Here is a 26275-nt window from a genome sequence, read left to right on the forward strand (position 1 = left end):
TATATTATTAGCTACAGTGCCAAATGCTTTCAGAATAAAAGGGGGCAAAATTTATTTATATATTTTTCCTCTTTCCCTTTGTTGGCCCATCTTTTAAGTCTAGCATTCCAAGCCACATTGTATAAACAACACTCAAACAATTAAAATTGGAAATAGTCTCAGCTCTCTCTGGTTGCCACAGTCAACCTTTTTGAGGTCAACAGACCAATCTCCAACAGAACGAGGGTTAAAAGATTTTGAAAAACATCAAAATGTCAAAGGAACAAAACTATATATGGAGTACTAGTACAAACTACCGAAGGACATATACTGAGTTTGCTTTGGAATTATAAGGGATTTTTTAATCTAATAATTTTATTCTTTGAAAATTTCATACTTAAATATGACCAGATGCTTATGTAGTATGATTTGAAAAGCTAAGTGTAATATGTGCAACTGAATTTGGAATAAAGTTCATCCAAATATTGGGGATGGGATACATTGCACAAGTTTCATTATAACATAATGGCTGAATCAAATTGTCACAAATTGCTTCTTTTGTTTGTTTTTGTTATCTGGATTATATGTGTAGGAACATTCAATTGAGTAACTGAATGCTATGGGTTAAATGGACACATTTCTCTAATGTGCCCAGAAAATCAGGACAAATGTATAGAGTAAAAGAGATAGCTTGATTTCAGTCTTTAAAAGCTTCTGCCAATTACTTTATGTATATGAAAAATAAAATCCTCAGGGATTTTAAGAAAAAGCCAATTTGAAATAGAAATATTGTAATCTCTCCAATTAGTGGGTTTTCTTTTCTGTTTTCAACTGTAGAGTGTCATGGAGATATTGGGTTGTGCTATGTTTAGAATCCAGTGAACTAATCATGTTTCTGGTCAAAATGAAGTATCTTCCAAAAAAGCTCTTGTGTTCAAGGCTTACTCTCCAGCTGGTGTCACTATTGAGCATCGATTGGATCATCATGACACTAATGAAGTAGTTCATAAATAAATTTATACTAAATGGGCTCTGGTTGAAGCAAGTATGTCACTGGGGTATTCTTTTTAAGAATGTATCTTGGCTTTGGCCCTGTTTTTGCCTTTCCTGCTTCCTGGCTGTCACAAAGTGAGCAGCTCTGCTCTACTGTGTACTTCCTGCTATGATGTGCTTCACCACAGGCTTTGGCAGTAGGGCCAGCTACCTATGAACTGAAACCTCAAAAATTGGGAGCCAAAGGTAGTCTTGGCTACTTTGAATCAATTTGTTCAGGTACTTTGTCACAGCAATGCAAATTACACGTACTGTTTTGATAAAAGTTCCATAATGGTTCATGTGCTAAAGACTTAATCTTCAAGGTGGTAATATTGTAGTATACCATGGACTTTAAGAGGTGAGGCCTGGTAGGAGATCTTTAAGTCACTGCCATCAATCATAGATCTTAAAAGGATGTTATAACTCTAGCAAACCTTGCCTCTTTCTGCTCCCTGTCTCACAATGTAAGGTGTCATATACTCTGGCTGTGATTTGTTGTCCTGCCAGAGGCTCAAGGTTTTGGGACCACTGGATCCTAGGAACTGAACTATCATTTTTCATTATAAGCTAACTGGCTCTAATATTTATTATGTAAAACAAAACTGATTACTTCTAAAATATTCCTGACTTTATTACATTCATACAAAGTGACACAAGATAGCAGAAAGTGAGTTGTTTTAAAATTTAATTATTGTACCAACTCTTATGAATAAGTATAAGTATTTCAATGCCACTGATGTGACAATCCTGTACATTGTTCAGGCATTGCCAAATTTTGCATATTATACTAGGGCTTCTTTGTGGAGTGTAATGAAATTAAGCAGATAATTCAATAAAATCATACACGGGCTGTTTGTAGGTAAACAAACCAGTATGTCTCTATATTTGAGTCAGATTCTTCGAAACTGAAATCATTGTGGCCAAACAGCTTTCAGAGGAAATGGTTCCAGCAATTACTGAAAGGAAAATGATGATACAAAACAGAAAAGGAAAGGATACAGTAGAAGCTACTTAGTAAGCATATGACTGCATAAGGGTAATTGGGTTATAATTCACTGAAAACAAATCTGGGAGACAATAGTGAGGATACCTCAGAGCTGTTCCACCTAAGGACCTTGGAAGCATTTATTATCTGACTCCTGTCATTTGTGGATGGCTTTTGTAGAAGATGCAAGTCTCTAGCATGTGCCTTCCCTATGCACAACTTAAGAAAACTCCTGTGGTTGGACACTGAGCTCTGGGATCAGAAGTGCTTGCAGGCATATAGCTTTGATGCATGAGTGAAACACTGAAAGTATCTGTGATAACAGTTATTCTCTCAAATGCCAGATGTGACCTCAATGAAAATTTCAGATAGTAGGTAATAATTTTAGTCCATAAGCCTGAGATCCAAATTCCATTACCTTCCTTCTATTTTTTCCCTAACCTAAAGAAAGAGATGCCTTTCAAAGTATGAGAAGCATACAAGACACCAAATAGGCACAACGTGACCAGCTGCTTCAAGATCCTGTTGCCCTGATGTCTCTTTAACTGTGGAGCTGCAATAAACTCTCTTTCCTTTAAAATAAAAACAAAAATCAGTCTGTTGCTAACACATTAGGGTGCTCTCCACAAACTGACAGCAAGGCCCCATTGCTGAAGACAACATATACGCAACTCACTGAACATGGTGAAGTCCAGCTAGTGCCTACCTAATGCCTTCACCACTATGTGTTACAAGACTCTAGGATGTACAAACAAGTGGGTCTCTGAGTCACATGCCTTCTCTTGGGCTGTTTTCCTTCTGTTGGTTTATCTTGTGATGGTTTTTGGTTTATGAAGCCTGATCTTTTCGAATGGGAGACAGAAAGAAAGTGGATCAAGATAGGAGGGGAGGTGGAGAGGACCTGGGAGAAGTAGAGGAAGAGGAAACCATAACCAGGGTACATGATGTGGAAAAAATTGTCTATTTTCATTAAAAAAATGTTTTTTTTTCCAGCCATGAACAAGTAGAACTCAGGACGAAGCACCATCTGTGAATAGTAACAAACATTTCTATAGAAAGAAAGAAGCCTGACCCTTCTTTGGTGTCTCTCCGAACTCTTGCAGAACCCAATTTTGATTTTGTTTAAAAAAAATGCTATGATTCAGGGTCTTGGGTAAACCAGATTGGCTGCGGACAATGATGGTTCATGAGACAGCCTAGACTCTCCTAGGAGAGAAAGCTACTTGCCATTCTTGTGGTGGATCAATGGCATACCTTTAAAATAAAATAAAATAAAATAAAATAAAATAAAATAAAATATAGTTGATATTCTGTTTTCCTCAAAACAGCTGCTAATCTAAGAAAATCTGAAGTCCTTGGGCAGAGTCTCCAGCTGTGCCAGTTGTGTGCCAACTCTGTCTAAAGATAAGCCCTCACTAGTTCTGACTTGCTTTCAGAGAATTTCCTGATGCCTGGGGTACTTCATTTGCACATGCACTTTGTAACAGAAAGAGTGGTCCTCCGAGAGGAGTCAGAGCTATCATTTTAATTAGCAGCGACTTGAAATCCGTTCTTCCCCAACCCCCAGTAACCCACATGAACCAAGAGCTAAGTGTGTAAAATTTTGCCCCAAGGGCTACTCAACTGGCAGCTGATCAAAAAGTGCATAGGCAATAATTTCGGACAACTGTTTCATATTCAGGCAGATTTTTCATCTGTTAATTACTCCCCACTAAGAGGCAAAGGAGGTCCAATAGCCACCAGAATTATCCCTAAGTTCTTACCAACAGTACTGTGTGGTCTACCCTGAACCCACAGTCTACAGAAAAAGAAAAAAAACATCCATGCAATTTAAGAAGATAAACTTTTTTTAAAAAGTAACTTGCAGTGAAGAACATAGCTTTTCAAAACTATCCATAATCCTCCTTGCCTCAAAATTGAAGAAATCCTTAAATATGTAGCTTTTTAAAAATTGAACAGTAGCAGCACAAGCATTGAAAGCAAGAAGCCCAAGCAAGCAAGATAAAATGCTAAAAACACATTCATTCCCATCTGTATACCTTTGGATCAGATTTTCATTTTAGATGAAGTTATCTCCATTTTGATCTGATTATTTTGCAGCCATGGGATGATGGGTTTTTAGTTTGCTTTCCTTCCATGTTCTTTGGACAGGACTTAAACCAATCCACTGTAAGAAAATGCCCTATGGAGGGTAGGTACTTTCTTGTTCTCTTTTTAGAGACTTAAACACCTGTACTATGGCTGGTGCAGAATAAACAGAACTGATGGTAAAAGAAAAACAGTAATAATTGAGCTCTTCCCTGCCAAATATGGGTTTCAAATGAGCTTTTTTATCATCATTCTTTTGTTTCCCAGACACACATTGTCTGCTGCTATTTTCTCAGTAACTAGTATCATTTTAAAGATGCTCTTTATACTTGCAAGTCAGATGGCACATTTTAAATCTTCTCCTCTTGTAAAATGCCACAATCAAGAACATTATATAAATTCGGGGCATGTACAATACTATTTGCAATTTGATTGAATAAAAATAGATCTGAGAGTTACATAGTTAGTGTCCACACAATTCCATAACAACCCATGAAATATGAAACACTCAAGCAGTTAAGCAAGTTGTCCCAGCTCCATTAAACCAAGAATGTAGCATAAAGATAAATCATTTAAATGCTTCATTACACAATTCCTGCATTTGCTCTGGTGACTTTGCTCCTTGGTAGTAATGCCCTTAAAACCCTCTGATTCTTGTAAAATGTTGCATGAATTTCTGAGTAACCACAGTCTCTTCAAATTGTCTTTCCTATAGCTACAAGTCGATTGGCCTAGACCTTGGCTGTTTAGCACCTACAAAGACATTGAAAACAATATTTGCAGCAAAACTTGGTAACTATTATAAAATGATATTAAATCATGCAAAACCCTGTTGACCTTGAGTTTTTCTGGAAGTACAAAATCTGTCTTGTTTTTAGAAAATAATTTAGAAAACTCTTTTGGACCATTTAATGAGATATAATGCCACAGACACTACATTCTGTACTCTTGAAAAGGTTGGGTAATTTTTCTTTTTCTTGTCCACTCCAGTTCTCTTTAAGTGTTTAAAGCCAGCATGGATTTCTTTGGCATCTCAGCATGTAGCTTTTCCAAGACAACGGTCTGATGGCACTGCTGTGAAATGTGATTAGGGAATTTGCGAGGCAAAGAAGTTGGCTGAAGGTCATTACCAATTAGATGAAAATTCAGATGAAAACTAAAGGCTACTGAGCTACTCAAATAAAGAATAATTGTCCAAACTTTTAAAATGACATTCAGGATGTAATTTCATTGTGGAATTTCAGTAAATTAAAAAATGGCAGAAGTAGCAAGTCTACGAAGATGCCCTGATAATAAAATATTAGAGACTAGGCTAAGGTTGGAGTAGGATTATGGGAAAATGTATGCCATCTTCAGTGTTTGAGAGATGCTCATGCCAAAGGATGTTCTATTACCTACTAGTACTAATAGCATTACATGCCTAAAAATGATGGAAGGGATTTTCCTATATTTTCATACTTAACTACAGAAAATAACAGAACACCCACAATTAATCACTGAACTGAACTGGAATCCAGTTGCAGAGAATGAGTGATGGACAAAGGGGTCCAGACCAGGCTGGTGAAACCCACAGAAACAGTTGACCTGAACAACAGGGAGCTCTTGGTCCCCAGATTGATAGCTGGGATACCAGAATGGGACTGATCCAGACCCCAGGAATGTGGTTTTCAGTGAGGAGACCTCGGAAATCTTCTACTACTACTTCCTGTAGTAGTACTTATCACTAGCATAGGTGTGGACTTTGGGAGCCCAATCTACATACAGGGATACTCCCTGAGCCAAGACACACGGGGATGGGCCTAGGCCCTATCCCAAAGGATATAATAGACTCTGATGACACCCTATGGAAGGCCTCACCCTCCCTGGGGAGCAGAAAGGATATGTGATAGGTAGGTTATTACTTGGGGGGGGGCGCAGGGGAGGAGGGGAGGGAGTGGGAACTGGGATTGACATGTAAAACAACCTTGTTTCTAATTCAAATAAAAAATAAAGAAAAAAAAGAACAGAATATCCATCTTCTAAGACTAGCATGTTCTTCAACCTAATGAGGGGAGATTAGATTATTTGCTTGTTTTTCTAATGGGCTGTTATAAAACACTAAATTCTCCAGCTTGAAATTATATGTCAAATATGCCCTGTGAGTATGTATGTATGTGTATAACAACAATTTAATTGTTTTGAAGGGCAAAATGCAGAATAAACAACTATTCATAAAAATGAATCCCTTTCTCATGTGTTACTTTAATTACAGTAATTTTAACAGCGTCACCAATTGCATGCCCTATTATTCTTAGAGGTATTATAATTGCATATAACTAGTCAAAACAAAGATGCAACCATGCAGATATAGAAATATGCAACTGATTCTACTGATACCAGAATGAAAAATACTATTTATTATTTCACTCAATAACTAATGATTAAAATATAATGCTGTGTTTCAACATTCAAAAGAAAATTCTTTCACCCCCAAAAGACCATAAGCAATGGAATAATAGTCAAAATTTTTAATAAAATCGCCTATTAGAAATTGGAAATGTGGAGGCCGGGTGTTGGTGGTGCATGCCTTTAATCCTGAGAGACAGAGGCAGACAGATCTCTGAGTTCAAGGCCAGCCTGCTCTACAGAGGGTGTGTCAGGATAGGCTCCAGAGCTATACAGAGAAATCCTGTCTCAAAAAAACAACAACAACAAAAAGAAAGAAATTGGAAATGTGACAATATTCAATATCTGGGCCCAAATTATGACAAATTCATTTTTACATTAGGGTTTTTAATTCCTTTAAATGACTATATACCTGTATATTTACCAAGTATTTTATAAAATTAGAATATGTTGTGTCTTGGTCAGAAATGCTTGAAGTACACAAACACATGTAGGCTGTAATGTCTAAAGAAATTACAGTAGTCAGATGTACCTACAGAAAATATAGAAACTACATTCCACAGTCATTCAGCGAAAGAAACACTTCAGCAGCTTCAAGTCAGTAACTACACATTAGTTCTGTGTTTAATTCCACGAGGACTGAAGCCAACATTTTCTAGGGTTTTTATCATGAAAGCATGTTTGATTTTTGTCAAAGATTTTTTCTGTATCTATTGAAATGATTCTGAGATTTTTGTCTTTATTTCTATGGTTTACTACATTTATTGACTTGCATGTGTTGAACCATCTCTGTATTTCAGGGCTGAAGCCAACTTGGTCATAGCAGATAATCTTTTTAATGTATGTGTGTATTCTGTTTGCTATTTTATTGAACATTATTGAATCTATGTTCATGAGGGACATTGGCCTGCAGTTTTCTTTTTAGTTGTTTTGTACCTGGTTTGGGTATTACAGTGATACTGCCTTCATAGAAGGTGGGTTAGGAATGTTCTTTATGTTTCTACTTGTTTTTTTTAAAAAAAATAGGGTAAGGAGGATTTGCTATAGATCTTCCTTGGGAATCTAGTAGAATTCTCCTATGAATCCATCTGGCCCTGAACTTTTTTTTAAACTGGAGGGCTTTTTATTAACATTTCTATCTTCTCTTTTGTTATGGGTCTATTTCAATAGTTGATTTTTTCTTGGTTTAAATTTGAAGGTTTGGCTGTATCAGAAAACTCATACATTTCTTTTAAATTTTCCAACTTAATGGAATGCAGGTGTTCAGAAATTCTTTGGTGTCTGTTGTAATGCAATATTAATTTCTGATTCTCCTATTTGGGTCCTCTCTTTCTTTTGCTTAGTTGGGCCAAGGATCTGTCAATCTTGTTTATCTTCTCAAAGAAACCCTCTTAGATCCTTTGTATTGTTTTCTTTGTTGCTATTTCTTTTTCTTTATTCTTCTCTCATACAATGCATCCCAATCACATTTTCCCTTCCCTCCACTCCTTCCAACCCGCCCCCTACTACCCTTCTCCCCCAGATCTACTCTTACATTTCCTTTCAGAAAAGAGCAGGCCTTCCAGGGATATCAACCCAACAGGGCATAACAAGATGCAATAAGACTAGGCAACTTCCCTCAGTATTAAGTCTGAACAAGACAACCCAGTAGGAAGAAAATGGTCACAAGAGCAGACAAAAGAGTCAAAGACAACCCCCACTCCCACAGTTAGGAGTCCCACAAGAATACCAAGCTACAACCATAAGAGATATGCAGAAGACCTAGAACAGACCCATGCAGGCTCCGTGATTGCCACTCCAATCTCTGTGAGCCCTGCTTGTTGATTCTGTGGGCCCTGTTCTTCTGGTGTCCTCGACCCCTCTGGCTCCTACAATATCCCTGCCCCCTACCTTCCCTGGGTTTCTCCAAGCTCTAAGGGACTTCCAAGTTGGACTCTCTCCCAGGACGTGGTCTTTTAGAAAAGTTTCCATGTGTTGCTGAGTAGAGTGCTTATTCTTGGATGTTTGGGTAGTATGATGTCTATTAATTCTGATATTTCTCTGTTTTCTGCACAAATGACCTGTCTATTGGAGAAAGTAGAGCACTGAAACCACCTACATTCTTAGGCAGTCAAAAAACAAATAAGAATATTAAACACCAAACAGAAAATATTATTAATAAGCAAAATACTAATAAACTAAAAAACAAGTATGGACTAGAGAAAAGTAATAAAACATATACTTTTCCCCCAACAATTTATGCACTTTCTTCTTTTAATCAAATCCTATTAAAACACTGAATTGGTTTTTATTTTTATAAAATAACCATTTGTTCCTATATGTGCAAGTCTCTTCTGGACTGGCTTATTCCATTTCTTTTTTTGACTATATTTATATACATTCTAGACCATTGGCCAAGTTGTATTGTTTTAATAAGTCTTGAAATTGAGTTTTAGCTCTTCAACTTTGTTCCTTTCTGAAAATCTTCTTGCCAATTTGTGATCCTTTTGCTTTTTCCAAAGACTTTTAAGATCATCTTACCAATTTGTTCAAAAGCACACATTGGTTTTTCAGTTGGGATTTGTTAAATTTATAAATCAATCAGGAAAAATGTCATAATAAGTTTTATGGTCCATAAAGAAATAGTATTTTTTAATTTGTTTAGCTCTTTAATTTTTCTCTAGAATATTTTTTCATTTCCAGTATAGAGCTCTCTCACATATTGAGTCAAATTAATATTAACGTAGTTCATATTTTATGGTATTTTACTATCTGGTATCTCTTATAGAGCTATACATAGTTAATCTTTCATATTATTTTTATACCCTACAAGTTTTGAGTTTCCCATGCACTTGTAAGCAATTCTAAATACTCAGTGATTCTTCAAGCTAGATTTAGATGGAATTGTTTCTTTAGTCTGAGAGTGTCCTCTTTATTGGTATAAATAAACTTTTCTTTACATCTCCCCAGGAAAAGTCATGCAACACCATTTCTATGAGTAAGATTTTTCATTATGTTTTCCAAATCTATAATGATGGCTTCTATATATTCCTATCTTTTGATTGTTGATGATTCATTGTGAATATTATATTCTGATCCATACTCAAGTTAATTAATCATCTATTTATATTTAATTTTTGTATTGTAAATATAAATTAGCTCCTTTTTTGCAATACTAGAGATTGAACCTATGGCCTCCCACATGCTAGTGAACTACTCCTACACTGAGCTACATCCACAGCCAAGAACTTTTATTGGAAAAATTTCCAAATTCACTAAAAATAAGAAAGTACAATGAAATTAATCTTAAAGAAATCATATATTGTCAGTTTCATAGTGTATCATTTAAAATCATATATATCATTTTATTTTCCTTTCTGCCATAACCATTTTTAGTGATACTCTGGAATTCACCCTGTAAATGATTACTTCACTATGCATCTCTGAAAATAGAAGAGTTTTTGGTTCATATTTTTTAAAAGGCCCAATTTAATCTTTCTTACTAATGAAAAATATGTGAAAGCACTATTTTTTTTCTTTGGTTTTTCGAGACAGGGTTTCTCTGTGTAGCTTTGGAGCCTATCCTGGTACTCGCTCTGGAGACCAGGCTGGCCTCGAAGTCACAGAGATCGCCTGCATCTGCTTCCCGAGTGCTGGGATTAAAGGCGTGAGCCACCAACGCCCAGCAAGAGAGCACTATCTAAAAAAAAAAAAAAAAAAAAAAAAAAAAGAATAAGCATTCAGGAGTTCTCATATAGGAATATGTTACAGAGATTGTGAAGCATTTATCTAGTTATTTATTACCAATAAAAACTCAGGAGTCAGACATTGAGGTAAGAATCTGAATAATCAGAAAACCAGTAAAGAAGTGACCAATGACTTCCTCTCTGTCTCATTTCTAGATCCAAAAGGACCGAGACCCTCTTTAAGCTCTGCCTTACAACTTCCTGTTACTGTCTATCTGTCCTCAGTCCTCCAAAACCTTTATCGCTAATTTTGGTCATCTAGTAGCTAGCCCCACCCTCTGATTCAAAGAAAACTTTATTGTCAGTCTCAGGAGCATTAGAATGTGATCAAAGTATCACTCAACAGAACTGCATATATATATATATATATATATATATATATATATATATGTATATATACATATGTATATATATGTATATATATATTGTGTATGAGTATGTGCATATATGTATATGTGTGTATATGTATCTTCACCTGCACTTGTATATGTCTGTTTATCAAATACATGTACAAAATGTTCAGAACCATCATATTCATAAAGCTATGAACTGAATAGTGCTCAGTATCCAATCAGAAGACAACACATCTACTCATGAATACAACTACTGCCACAAGCAACAACACAAACTCCACTTAAATAAAATAAGACACACAAAATATGGACTGTTTTGTTGTACTGATCCCAATTCCAAAAGCAGGATCAATCCATAGCTGAGTGGCCTAAGGAATAAAAGTAGATAATTGAATGTTTGTGTGTCACACAGGTGAGTTCAGGGCTAAAAAATCATGGTTTGTACCTTTTGCTTTGGGGGAGGTTGTTTTTGTTTTGATTTTTTAATTTCTGGAATTCCATTTTCTTTTATTTTTGAGATTATAATATACAATTTCTCCTTTCCTTTTCCCTCATCTAAACCCTTCTTTCTTCCCATTTTTTATTTGAATTAGAAACAAGATTGTTTTACATGTTAATCCCATTTTCCTCTCCCCCCTCCTCACCTAACACCCCCCCAAATAAAACCCTATCACATACACTTTCTGCTCCCCATAGAGGGTGAGGCCTTCCATAGGGGGTCATCAGAGTCTGTTATATCCTTTGGGATAGGGCCTAGGCCCACTCCTGTGTGTCCTGGTTCAGAGAATATCCCTCTATGTGGAATGGGCTCCCAAAGTCCACACCTATGTTAGGGATAAGAACTGAACTTATCTACAGGAGGCCCCATGGATTCCCGAGGTCTCCTCAACGATACCCACTTTCCTGGGGTCTAGATCAGCCCCATGCTGGTTTCCCAGCTATCAGTCTGGGGACCAAGAGCTCCCCGTTGTTCCAGTCAGCTGTTTCTGTGGGTTTCACTAGCCTGGTCTGGACCCCTTTGCTCATCACTCATCCTCTGCAACTGGATTCCAGTTGAGTTCAGTGATTAGTTGTGGGTGTCTGCTTCTACTTACACCAGATGCTTGATGAAGGCTATAGGATGACATATAAGTTAGTCATCAATCTCATTATCAGGAGAGGGCATTTAAGGTAGCCTCTCATCTATTGCTTAAATTGTTAGTTCATGTCATCTTTGTAGATCTCCAGACATTTCCCTAGTGCCATTTCTCTGTAAACCTAAAATGTCTCCCTCTATTATGGTATCTCCTTTCTTGTTTTCTTCTATTCTTCCCCCTGACTCAACCTTTCTGCTCCCTCATGTCTTCCTCACCCCTCCTCTTCTCCCCTTCTCATTCTCCTAGCTCCCTCTCCCCTCCCCGCATGCTCCCATTTTGCTCAGGAGATCTTGTCCCTTTCCCCTTCTCAAGGGAACTATATATGTCTCTTAGGGTCCTTCTTGTTTCCTAGCTTCTCTGGCGGTGTGGATTGTGGGATGGTAATCTTTTGCTCTATGTCTAAGATCCATATATGAGTAAGTACATACCCTGTTTGTTTTTTTTTTGTGACTGGGTTACCTCACCCAGAATGGTTTCTTCTAGTTCCATCCATTTGCCTGCAAATTTCAAGATTCCATTGTTTTTTCTGCTGCTCTATTACCAAACCCTTCTATATACCCCTCCCCTTCAACTTTGGAGCCACATTTTTTAACTAGGTAAATTATATACATACATATTTCTAAATAATACATATTTGGTCCATATAATGGTACTTCTATGTATGTTGTTAATGAAATATTATATCATATTTCAACAGAAAAAGAAGCCTGTAAAATAAGGAGCAGTAAGTATTCTCTAGATCACATTCGGTAACATTTTTCTAAAATGGAGCAGCACATGAGGTTTTGGCCTTTGTAAACTATAGAGACTCTGACAACTACACAGTTCTATCAATTATCTCACAAAGAATAATACTAAAAAGTAATAGGCATGACTGTGTTCCAATAAACTTCTATGCACATGGGTAAGGAGAAGGCTCACAGGGTAAATAAGATACCTAGCCGCACAAGCTTGGTGAGCTCAGTTGAATCCCTTAAACAACAGAGTATCAGTTGTAGAAGCAGATGTATATAATCCCAACATTTCCTTTAGCAGAAGTGCAGCAGAAGAAACAAGAGGGCCCCTGCCTCAACAAGACTGAAAGTAAGATTTGACTCCTTGAAAGTTGTCCTCTGACCTCTATTCATGTGCCGTGTGTGTGTGTGTGTGTGTGTGTGTGTGTGTGTGTGTGTGTGTGTGTGTGTGTGTGTGTGTGTGCATGTCTGTGTTCATACACAGAGTAAGTAAATACATACATGCATATATAAGTAAATAAATATTTCAAAAATTTTTAGACATCAATATTTAAACTTCCTTAATTTCTCCTGTTGTGACATATTCATCTTCTCTGGACTTCAATTTTTTTTAAATATCAAATTTACTCTTAGCTCATGGACATACACATGTCAAGCATGGATGAATATAAGCATCAGAATCCAAGTATTTTTAGATACCTACAAACAAAAAGAAAACTGACATTCACCAGTAAAAGATTAATTCAGGGTTTCTATGGTTGTAAGGAAGGTTTTCAATATTGAATCATGATAATAACACTGGTCAGTAACTGGAATGTATATTGTTATGTTTATACTATAATTTGCTGTCAAATGAAGTTAACTCTGAGATTTTTGTTACTACACAGATTATACCTGTTGTGTTCTTCCTTCACCTAAAAGGTTTACTACAGACCAGTGCTACTCAACCTTCCTAATGTTCTGACCCTTTAATACAGTTCCTCATGTTGGGGTGATCATCGCCCATAAAATTATTTTCATTGCTACCTCATAAATTTTGCTACTGTTATAAATCATGATGTAAGCAATATATGCAGGATACCTGATATGGGACCCCTGTGAAAGGGTCGTTTAATCCTCCAAGGAGTTTTGAAGCACAGATTGAGAACTACTATTATAGATGGTAATAAATTGGGGTTCCAGGGAGTTTATACTGTATTCAGACAGCCTATATGTAAAATATCTCACATGAACACAATCACCAGCCCCATATGCAAAGAACCCTCTTTTTTTATTGAGAATGTTTTTCTGTGGCTTGGAGGGGTTCACAAAAGTGGTGATAAGAAGAGTTGTCACTTGTAAGGTAGTGTTTTTCTCCTTTCAAAGTGCATCTCTTTACAAAAGACTCAAAAGGGTGTATTATAAGTCTATCTTCCTTTCATAGCAATAGAAGCTACAATTTTTATGTACCCTAGAATGGCTGTGCCATTTTCAAAAACATGTACTCAGTTTGCTGCCAAACAACTCTACATATGACCAATATCTTCCATAAAAAAACAATGCAGTTGCCCATTTTTATTCTATCCTTTCTGTTCTCCCATTACACAAAATGAAATTAAACACTTCTCTATCTGTATGTCAGTATTCAATCTCATAACTTAATTTCTTTCTATAACTAGGCTTACTTGAATAATTTTATTCAATATATTGTGGATGTGCTTAATCTGGACAATTTTTCCATACTGCTAAAATGTATTTCATTTCTATGTGAAAAGCACTAGAACAGTGGAAAATTAGATAAGAATTCCTCCTTTTAACTAACCTGGTCTCATAGGGGCTTACAGAGACTGAACTGACAACCAGGAAGCCTGCATGGGACTGACCTAGACCCTCTGCACATATATGTTACAGTTGTGTAGCTTGGTCTTCTTATGGGAATCCAAACAATGGGAGCAACGGCTGACTCTGACTCTGTTACCTGATTTTGGGACTCTTTCCTCCTACTGGGTTGCTTCATCCAGCCTTGATGGAAGAGAAGGTGCCTAGTATTAATGCAACTTGATATGCCATGGATAGTTGATAGGAGATCTGAACTTTTCTAAAGATAAAGGATGAGTATATGTGGGAGAGGGAAAGTTGGGGTGGATGGGAGTAGTAGTGGGACAGGAAATATGTTCAGGATGGGAAAAAGTGATAATTAATAAAAAAATAAAAAGGAATTTCTTTTGAGAGCTCATTCAACTCAACTGTGTCTTCCCTTGATGTCAGGACTGTTTATACTTAGTGGCAGTTTGAATGATAAAGGCCCACATAGGCTTACAGAGTGGAATACTAGGTCCCCAGTTGGTGGAACTGATTGGGAAGGATTATGAGGTGTGGCCTTGTTGGAGGAGTAATCACTGGGGGTCTATGAGATTTCAAAATCTCATGCCATTCCCAGTTAGCTCTCTCTCTCTGCTTCATGCTTGTGGATAAGATGTAAGCTCCCAGCTTCTGCTCCAGAACCATGCTTAACTACATTTCACTATGCTCTCACCATTATGGTCCTAAGCTCACCCTCTGGAACTGTAAGACCCGATAAACTCTTCTATAAATTGCCTGGGTCATGGTGTTTTCTCACACCTATAGAAAAGTAGATTAAGTCAGGCATTAAGGAAAAAGAGTTGTTTCATCAGTCCTAAACTCAGAGGACCATAATACCTCAACATTCCAAATGGCTAGGGAGAACATGTGCTCTTCAGATATAGATCATCTAATAGAGTTGAATAACTGCAACAGGAATACAGAAGAAGGACCAAATTTCCATGTGTGGGTATCAGTAACTGACTGGATTTAATGCTATCTGCATACAGTAAATACTCTCTATTTAAATAGAGAAAACACATCTAATGTTGCTGTTTTGTAGCCTGTGTTACTAAATTCAAACACAGAGGAAGTCAGCTTTCCTTTTTATACTATAAAAGAGTTTGAAATCTCATGGTGTAGTATTTTTTATTTGATGGTCGACTGTTAACTTCATAAATTCTAATTTTAAATGTTTAAAATCATACTGCCATAATCTTTCAGTATATGACCATTCTTGTGCTTCAACCTGAGGAAATTTTCACATCTAAAAAGTTATTTCCTTTTTCTCTCATAAAGACGAGCTACTTTTTCATTAGGCTGAGCAGAGTAGTGGAGCCAGCAAACAGAGCAACCAAAAGGTTAAGAACAGCAAGATATTCTCTTTGTGGGAATACATCAATTCAAGGTGGAAAACAATCAATGAATCTAGAGGCACATACAATATTATTCCAGCATCATTCATGTTCAGAAGCCAAGTAAAATCACAAGGACAAAAACTCACTCAACTTTGTCCATGCAGAGAAACCACACTCCCTCAGTTGCCTAGAAGGGAGTATCATCTGATAGGTATCCCTACATTTACCTTTAACAACTGTAGCCACTAAAGTTAAAGGCACATAATTCATGTACTTAGGACAGTGATACTTATCCTTCCTAATATTGCAACTATTTAATACAGTTCATCATGTTGTGGTGACCCCTGACCATAAAATTTTCATTGCCACTTCATAACCGTAATTTTGCTACTGCTATCAATCATAATGTAAATACCTGTGTTTTCAGATGGTCTTAGGCAATTCCTGTGAAAGTGTCATTCAATCCCCAAAGGGGTCATGACCCACAGGTTGAGAACCATTGGCCTAGGAAAATGTGGCTACATTTGCTTTTTTGTTGTGCTTACCTTGAAAGGAAGGTTAGAAAGTGATGTTTACCTTGTTTCCTGATAGAAAATCTTGAGTGATACGGAGTTCATAAAAGAGAATTGCATCACTGAAGCTAAAATAGACTTTGCTAAAATGAAGGGATCTAGTTCACAGCCTTGTTCAGTGAGCTATGGGATTTCTGTTACACGAATCCTAAAACTCTGAAGGTCTTCTTACCATGACTATTACTGAAAAAAAAAAACATGTCTTGGAGGCAAATAACCTCTATCTTGTCTCCCTATTATTAAATGTAAAAAGAAGAAGAAGAAGGTTCAACAAATTATAGAGTTTTTCTCAGAAACACGAAAAGTCCTCTGAAAAGGGATAATACTTCTGATGTCACCCCTTATGCTAGTTAGCTATACCATGGTAATGCTGCGTAACAAACTAGGATACAAAACAAACAAAAGCATGTAGCATAAAACAGGAATATGCATCAGTTTGGATGGGATGGACTCCAGACACTGTATTTCGGTTTCCAGATTGTTTTTAGGTGTGTTGAAATATATTTGCATTTTTCTTGGGCCAGAAAGACCTGGGATAGATGCCAATCACAAGAGCATGACTGGCAAATCCAGGCATGAAAGCAAGTTTAAAGCCTGTGCTTCTGTCAAAGCTATACACTTAATTGGCTCAAAGAAGTCACATACTTAAATCCAAGGTCAAGACCAGAGGAAATATGAAACCAGGAAATTAAGTGAATATATAATAAAGTAAATTAAGTATCATAAGGAGTGTCTGAATCTACTTTTCCCTCCAAGTAATAGGGATAGTCTCTTGCTGTAACTATAAAATGAATATTTAATTGGGAGTATCTCTCCTTGATTCCTTCAGAAAAATATATCCCGTTGCCCACCTGATTAGTCTCATTCTTTTTACTAAGTTGATAAAGACTGATTGTTTTAATGGGCAGTCAGACAATTGAGGTAGGGTAAAGAGTGAAAATTTTTCTTTTGTAGCTTCTATGAAACACAGAATTACACTGTTCAATATGGTATCTATTTGTGCCTGGCTAAATGGATTTAAATTTAAATTAATTATGACATAAAATTTTGTTCTTCTACCACACTAGCTCCATATAAAATACCCAATAGCCTATCTTGTCAGAACAAATAAAGGTATTAAAATTGCAAAATAAGAAATGGTAACATTTTCCTCCCACAATTTTTTCCCTTAAAGTTTGTTCCAACAGATGGGCCAATAACCTATTTACTTGATTGGCACAAGGCACTCGTTATAACCATTTTATATCACCCTTACATTAAATCAGGATATTCATAACACAGGGCAAGTTGCTGTCACCTTCAATGAAAGGTGTGTACTAGTGACTCTCAAGCTTGGGAGTGCCATGGAGTTGCTAGGGATGCTAAAATAGCCTTTGGGGTCTATCTTTGTCATTTATGAGCCAGTAGGGCTGAGAGGAGGCTAGAGATTCTGGTCTGGGGATGCTTTGGGGGCCTCTAAATTACACATATTCTTACCTCATTGTGGATTTGATGTCATCTACAACATATCTGTGCATATTTCTGAACATGTCTGTCATTAAAATAAAATGAGAGAACAAAATAATTGCAAAAGAAGCTAACTTGTCCTTGTTTCCAGATGACATAACCATGAAATATATAAATATAATTAAATATTCTTCTAAACAACCATTAGAACTAAAGAGTGAATTTTGTACTGTTACAATACACAAAAATCAATAGCATTCCCATTTACTAATAGCAAACAATCTGAAAAACAAAGAAAATAATCCCATGCTCAATAGCTACAACAAATAAAATACTTAGCAATAAATTTAAGGAGGCAAAACTCTACTGAAAACTATATGTCACTGGTAAAAGAAATTAAAGATATAAAAAAGCAGAAAGATTTCCATGTTCATAGACTGGAAGTATAATATTGTTAAAATGGCCATATAATTCAAAGTGATTTGCAGATTCCATACAATCTTTATCAAAATACCAATAGCCCACTTTATAGAAATAGAACAAAGAATCCCAAATGTTTGTGGAAGCAGAAAAGATCCTGAATAGATTAAATAATCTTAAACAAAAGAAGTAAAGTAATCACAAAATCTGACTCCAGAAATGTTCTACAGAGCAGCAGTAACCAGAAGAGCCTGGTACTGAAATAAACACAATATTACAAATCAATACAATGGGGAAGACAACCCAGGAACAAACTCACTCATTTAAAGTTGTATTAATTCATTGTCTGTAATCATAATGCTGGAATAAAATGTTTAATGCTCCCTATTGCCTCAGTTTTTCAGATTCAACAGCTTGATTGACATTGTCATCAGCTTCATTGTCAGTGTTATCACAATCGTAGAAGTATTTACATATATACAAAAAGACAAAAAACCCCAAAGCTTCTTTAGGTAATTCCTGAGGGAAACTCTTTAGATGAGTTCATAATTTCTCACTAGACCCATCTCATAAAGGTCCTACCACCCTTCAGCACTATCAAACTGAAATATAAATTCTCCAGATGCCGAGATCCAGAGCCAAGCACTGGGCCTAGCTATGGGAGTTCAATGGAAGAGAGGGAGTAGGGATTATATGAGCAAGGGGGAGGGTCAAGATCATGACTGGGGAACCCACAGAGACAGCTGACCTGAACTAATGGGAGTGACAGCTGGGGAGCCTGCATGGGACCGAACAAGGCCCTCTGAATATGGGTAACAGTTGTGTAGTTTGGTCTGTTTATGGGACTCCTGGTAGTGGGACCAGGATCTATCCCTGGTGCATGAGCTGGCTTTTTGGAGTCCATTCCCTATGGTGGTTTGCCCAGCCTAGATGCAGGGGAAGAGGCTTGGTCCTGCTTCAACTGAATGTGCAAGACTTTGTTGACTCCCCATGGGAGGCCTTATACTTTCTGAGGAGTGGATGGGTGGGGGGTTGTGGGAAGTGGGGGAAGCAAGAACTGGGGTTGGTATGTAAAATGAATAAAAAATTAAAAAAATAGAAATATAAGCTTCCAACTCAAGGACCCTTAAGAGAAAAATTACATCCAAAAAGAAACAGCCAACTGGGTTTCCACATACGTACCCAAACTATATAATGACAGAAGTCCAATCTACCAAAAGGAATTCAGAAAAGTGGACACAAAAAACTAAGACTTAAATTCAAAGTTGAAAACGGTAACACTACTATAGCAGTTAGGAAAATAAAAACTTCATGAAAGTGGTCTGCCTAATGATTACCTTTAATAGGATCCAAGAAGCATAGACTATAAGAGTCAAAAGAAATGAATGAAACTACACCAAACTAGAAAGTTTTTGTATAGCAAACAATCAGCAGAGGAAGGAGATGATATTAAACTGAGAGAAAATATGTACAAACCCTACATCTTTTAAAGGGGTAACACACAAAATGTGTAAGGAAGGGATGCATACAAGTCTAGAGCAAGAAAACACTAGCTTAAGTTATAAAATTGGGCAAGAGGCCTGAATAGCCAGAAAACACTCAAAAGAAAAAGCACTCACTATCACTAATCATCAAAAGAAAACAAATGAATGGCACAGTGAGATATTACAAAACACCTGCTCAATTGGCAATTATCCAAATGTCATAAAATAATTAACTGTTGCTGAGGAAGTGGAGAAAATGAGCCCTTGGACATTTTTGTGGGAATATGAACTAATACAGCCATTTTGGAAAATAGTACACAGCTTCCTCAAAACAATTTAAAATCATTACTACCATACAATCTGAAATACACTTAATTCAAGTACTTTAGGATGTATAATATCACTTTATTCCATCACTATGTATAGTTTTTATGTTTTGTGTAGTAAAAATTAATTTACTCTAACAATATTTCCAAAGTCACAAATACCATACCTAAGGAAAACATGCATTTCTTTCAGTTGCTTAGACAAGGGATATTTCAATAACAAAGCAAAGTAGGATGTTCGCAGAATTGAAGAATGGATTCCATAGAGGTTCACATTCTGTGTGAGTTAAACTTTAAATAAATTAAATTTTGATTTCAGGTACCAACACATAAATACGTAGAAAATTATTATGAAAGGGCCTGAGAGATGGTTCAATGAGTACAGTAGTTGGGGCATAAGATGGCCAACACCAGTGTAGAAGTTAAGGTAAGTGGTGAACATCTGTAACCCCAATGCTAGAGAGAGAGGACGATCTCAGGGACACTCTAGCCAGCCAGTTTAACAGAACAGGGAACTCCAGGTTCAGTGAGAGATCCTGCCTCAAAAAATAATGTTGAGAGCAACTGAGGAAGATACTTCTAGATTCCATACAAGCACACATATACACATAAATGTATGCACCATACACATAATACATATATATGTTTACATCTAAACTCATTCAGGAACATTCCTAACAATATTTTCAAGGAAGCCCAAATTAAGAAGACTCTAAGTAGACTGATGACTGTCTTATATGCCATCCTTTAGCCTTCATCCAGCAGCTGGTGGAAGTAGAAGCAGACACCCACAGCTATTCACTGAACTGAACTGGAATCCAGCTGTAGAGAAGGACGAGTGAAGAGCAAAGGGGTCCAGACCAGGCTGGTGAAACCCACATAAACAGCTGTCCTAAACAACAGGGAGCTCTTGGTCCCCAGACTGATAGCTGGGATACCAGCATGGGACTGATCCAGACCCCAGGAACATGGGTTTCAGTGAGGACACCTCAGAAATTTACAGGACCTCCTGTATTAGTTCAGTTCTTATCCCTAGCATAGGTGTGGATTTTGGGAGCCCATTCCATATAGAGGGGCCAAGACACACGGGGGTGGGCCTAGGCCCTATCCCAAAGAGTATGATAGACTCTGATGACCCCCCTATTGAAGGCCTCACCATACAGGGGGAGCAGAAAGGATATGGGATAGGTAGGGTTTTAGTTGGGGGGGATGAAAGGGGAGGAAGAGAGGGAGTGGGAACTGGGAGTGACATGCAAAACAACTTCGTTTCTAATTCAAATAAAAAAGATGGAAAAAATAAGACTCTAAGTATTGACAGCAGAGTAAATAACCAAATTTGAGTGTACTTTTACTGTATACTAGCTGATTGATGTAAAAAGGACCAATTTATTGCAATTGCACTGCATAATGACACAGATATGAAAAGCATGAAAAAGCTACTGCAGTGAATAGATATTGCAGAATTCTTAGAAGGAAACACCACCATTCATAGTTTTAAACACATTGAATGTTTATGAAGATAGTAGTTGTAAACAAATATTAAGTTGAGTAAAAGAAACCAGAAACAAAAGAGCATACCTTCTATTAAAGTTCAAAAATAGGTGGCAGGAGAGACACATCCGCAGTTAAGAATGTGTACTACTCTTCTAAAGGACTAGAGTTCAAATCTTAGCTCCCATGTTGGTGGCTTACAACTTCCACTCCAATTCCAGGTAATCAGATGCCTCTGGCCTCACATGTACATGTACCCACATAAATATACATATTTAAAAATAATATAAATAAATATTTAAATTCAAGAATAGTGAAAACTTGGCTAAATAGATTGTCAATTGGAAAACTGTGAAATTGACCAATGTGAAACCTTAGTAGAGAATATTAAAGCTGATATAGTAGAACCAATTTGAATATATAAAGCTCATAGGTGGAAAATTTTCTTTCTATGCAACCTAAGATGATGCAAACTCCTGATAAATATCTAAGAATGGCATTTATATAATACACTAAATTGTATGGGCAGGCAGTGTTACTATTTTGTCTATGGCTAGTTTAAAATAATTTGGAGATGGCACTTTGTTTGTGGATAGCATACAATTTATGCATTTAATAAAATCACCTTAAATTCAACCTCATTAAAAATGTACCTGTGCGGGCGTTGGTGGTGCACACCTTTAATCCCAACACTCGGGAGGCAGAAGCAGGCAGATCTCTGTGAGTTCGAGGCCAGCATGGTCTCCAGAGCCAGTGCCAGGACAGGCTCCAAAGCCACAGAGAAACCCTGTCTCAAAAAAACAAAACAAAAAAATGTACCTTCGATCAATGTTATAAAGACAAAAGTACACTAATATGTCTATATAACCGCCCTTTGCAAGTGGCTTTGCCACATTTACTAAGTCTACTTAGTGTCATTAAAACTCAGCTTTGTGTGAAAAAAAAAGAAACTTTGCAATTAGGATATTGGTATTACAAGTGTGAAAATGTCTAGAAATCCAAAATAAACAAACATTCTTCATTTTAGAAAGAATTCATACACCATAAATTTCAGCATTAAAAGTATACAATCCATTGATTTTTAGTATATTCACTAGGTTACTCAACTACAACCATTATCCTATTCCAGAACATTTTTATCACCTCAATAAAGAAATCCTATGCTTGTTAGTGGTCTCTTTCCAGTTCCTTCCAAGAACACAGGACATGTACCTGTTCCATTTCTGGTGAAGCACTTGTACTGTTTCAACTAATGGTTGAAAGTTCAAGGGTAAGAAGGCACACACTAAAGAGAGACATATTGCTATGGTTTTAATATGGTCTGTCTTCTCTAAAACTAATGTTGAGGTTCAGTTCCTCTGTGTGTAATATTGGAGGGTGGAGCCTAGTGGGATGTGTTTGGGTCTTGGGCAGAACTTTTGTAGTGGATAATATTTTGTGTTGGAACTAGGTTAGCTATTGTGGAAGTTTTATATTGGTGAACCAGAAAGCAGTTTCCAGTTATTGTATCAGTTAGTGACAGGAGTATTGAAGTCTCCAACTGTAACTCTTGGTTTTTTATTTTCTGTTTCCCTTTTCTGCCCTATCAGTTGCTGCCTCATTAAATTTGCAGCTCTTTTATTCGATACAACATTTACAGTTGCTATATCTTCTTAATCTAGTGACATTTTGATCATGTAATGTTCCTGCTATAGATTGCACATTAAGGGTCATGTATTGGAGGCTTAGCACTCAGGGTGATACTTTTGAGCAGTTGGGTAGACCTTGGGGTGATAAGATCTAGTGGAAGGTCCTTAGGAAATGAGCTCTCTGCCTTCAAGGAGGGATTAAGGTCATTTTTTAAAGTTAAGTTGAATTTGTTCTAGACAATTTCATATATGTATAAGAAAACATCCATTTTGATTACTCTCAGCCGACATCTTCATCTCCTCACTTCTGTCAAGCCTTCTGCACATTCATGTCTTCTTTTGTTTTATAGCCCACTGCTTTTCATTAGGGCCATCTGTGTTTCCATAAGTTTGAAACCATCCAATAGAACCTAAAGGGCCTACCAGTGTGCACTCAGCTGATTGTAACAACTCCCCCTTTCTCAGAATCCATCAGCAGCCAATAGTTCATCAGGGGAGATAGAGACCCAAGAATCACTCCTGTATCTATGTTTGGTTATGTGCAGGCCGGGAAAATACGACCATGACAGCAGAGAGTTCATGATTATAATGACTGTGTTATGCCCAGAAGATTGCATTTTGAAGCATTTTTTTTCTATCTTTTGGATCATACATTCTTTTTATCCTCTCTCCCAAGTTTCCTAAGCTTCAGAGGGGATGGTATAAATGTGCTTTTTAGGGCTGAGCACACAACAAGTACTCATTCTCAGTAGCTGCAACACCCACGAGTCTCAAGTTTTTGTCTCATTTGCCTGTCATTTTCCCAAGAGGGTTGCTTATAAAAGCTGGGTCCTGGCCTCAGCTCACTAGCCCACTTCCATTCTTGGAAGTGCTTTCCCTCTTTTTCTGTCTGTTTCTATTCCGTACCTAACTTGAAAATCATAGGATTTTTTTTTCATCTCTCCTAATGGCTGCTGGGATTTTCGCTTCGCCTGTATTATGCTCTTTATGATTTTCTCTTAATAAAACTGCCCTGGAGAGGAAGGGAGGAAAAAAGCAGGGAAAGAAAAGAGAACAGACTACAGAAATTCTGCTTCTTAAAGTTCCTATCTCAGTTCTTTCTTTTGGTTGGTTGGTTGGTTGGTTGGTTAACTGATTGATGGATTGGTTTTTCTTATTCTGTGTAACAGCCCTGGCTGTCCTGGAACTTTCTCTGCAGACCAGTCTGGTCTCAAAATTACAGAGATCCACCTGCCTCTGCCTCTCTAGTGCTAGGATTAAAGCCATGCAACACCATGCCCAGCTGATCCCAGTTAGTTTCAACATGAAGATATATGACTTCAGAGAAGCTAAGGACACTTCTGCTTAAAAGAGAAAAAAGTCTCCAAAACAAGTTCCATTCATCTTATATAAAATTGGCTAGTCCAAGTAAAGGAGGTAGAATTTTACAGAGACTCATTCCATAGATTCTTAGGAACTTTGGCAGTAACTCTGTACTAAGCATCTCAGCTTTGGAATGTACTCACAAAAAATTTCATAATTAAGGCTTAGAAGTGGTAAAAGCAAAAGAACTTAAATGTAAAATATTATAAATTTCAGAGCCCCACAGAAGTGTCTAGTTAATCTATCAAAATGGACAAGAAATTATTAGAATTATTTTAATGCCATCTTATAAGAGGAAAAACCTTAAATATGAAAATAAGAGAGCAGAGAATGTTGCTAAGGAAGAGCCATGATAAAGACATTACTACTCATTTAGCCCTGTTGGCTTTCTCAGCATTTGAGCCAAAGTTATATAACTTCAAAACTAAGATAATCCATTTAAGGATTTAATATTTCAGTTTTATTTTAAGTAATAAATTGTAGCTTAAATAGGAGAGTTTAACATGGCAATCTAGTATGCTAGCATTATCATTTGAATGAAGAAGTGGCTAGGATTGGTAGCATGACAATCAACCTACACCTTTATTTTTTAAACAGGTTAGCTAATATATCCATATGTTGCAAGCCCTCCATAATTTGTTTAAAGAGTATTAATTCAGGGGCAGATTAACAAGAAATGTTTCAAAATTCTATGGTATACAAGATTAGGAAAAGCATACCTGCCCTTGTTTTTCAAAGTAGTCTCCTAGATATTTTCTGGTTATAAAAAACATTTATTTATAAAAACATTTATTTCCATATAGCCACTGAAACCATGAATACAAAAAAATGTCCTTAAGTTTATCATTCAAAGGCAAGTGTGAATGTTGTATTAAATTTTCTTTTACTTTTTTAAAGACTAATTGATAATAACATCTCATAAATCCAATTTCATTTATATTGTAAAAAATAAATTTCCTTATTCTTTGTGTATATAATGCTAACAGAAGGATTTTTTGATAGATGTACTACAATTTATAGAGATTTATTTTATAATTGGAAACAAGTTGTATGGGTTTTTTGTTGCTTTACTTATTTTTCTTTCTCTCCATTTTTTATTTTAATTAGAAACAAGATTATTTTACATGTCAATCCCAGTTCCTTCTGTCTCCCCTCCTCCCCTGCCCCCTCAACTAACACCCTACCCATCCCATACCCTTTCTGCTCCCCAGGGAGGGTGAGGCTTTCCATCAGGGGTCTTCAGAGTCTGTCATATCCTTTAGGATCGGGCCTAGGCCCACCCCTGTGTGTCTAGCCTCAAGGAGTATCCCTCTATGTGGATTGAGCTCCCAAAGTCCATTCCTATGCTAGGGATAAGTACTGAAATACTACAAGAGGCTCCATAGATTTCTGAGGTCTCCTCATTGACACCCACGTTCATGGGGTCTGGATCAGTTCCATGCTGGTTTCCCAGCTATCAGTCTGGAACCAAGAGCTCCCCCTTGTTCAGGTCAGCTGTTTCTGTGAGTTTCATCAGCCTTGTCTTGACCCCTTGTCTCATCACTCCTCCTTCTCTGCAACTGGATTCCAGTTGAGTTCAGTGATTATCTGTGGGTGTCTGCTTCTACTTCCACCAGCTGCTGGGTAAGAAAATTGTATACATATTTCTGCCTGTAAGTGACCTTTCGACTGCAGCTCTTGGCAGCAATAGACAGTAAGTTCCAAAATGATACTAATTAACTTCCAAACTCTTGGGGAAAACCTCTTTAAAATACTGAAACTTGAACACCAGTTAACGATGTTTTAAAGAAAATGGGACTTAATATAGTCATTATTTCTTTTCTTTCAATATAACCGGACTTTTTTGCTAATTTTTCAAATCTCAAGTTTCTTTACATTTGCAATAATCTTACATAAGCATATAAAGATGCTTCTTGAGTGAATGTGCAAATTATAGTTTTACTTTAG

General features: G+C 36.8%; 1 long non-coding RNA gene across 4 annotated transcripts in view; it reads right to left on the reverse strand.

Moving 5' to 3' along the window:
- LOC107978163 overlaps positions 1-26275 on the reverse strand; it is a 236107-nt gene that overhangs the window by 106462 nt on the left and 103370 nt on the right. For 3 of the 4 annotated variants that reach the window (XR_004771440.1, XR_003488342.2, XR_004771441.1), the window contains one exon: positions 17648-17702. The exons of the other annotated variant lie outside the window; for it this stretch is intronic. This is a non-coding gene — a long non-coding RNA (uncharacterized LOC107978163). The remainder of the gene's footprint in view (positions 1-17647; positions 17703-26275) is intronic. 4 annotated transcript variants of the gene reach the window in all.

The sequence above is a fragment of the Cricetulus griseus genome, chromosome X (assembly GCF_003668045.3).
Source record: "Cricetulus griseus strain 17A/GY chromosome X, alternate assembly CriGri-PICRH-1.0, whole genome shotgun sequence".
Lineage (NCBI taxonomy): Eukaryota > Metazoa > Chordata > Mammalia > Rodentia > Cricetidae > Cricetulus > Cricetulus griseus.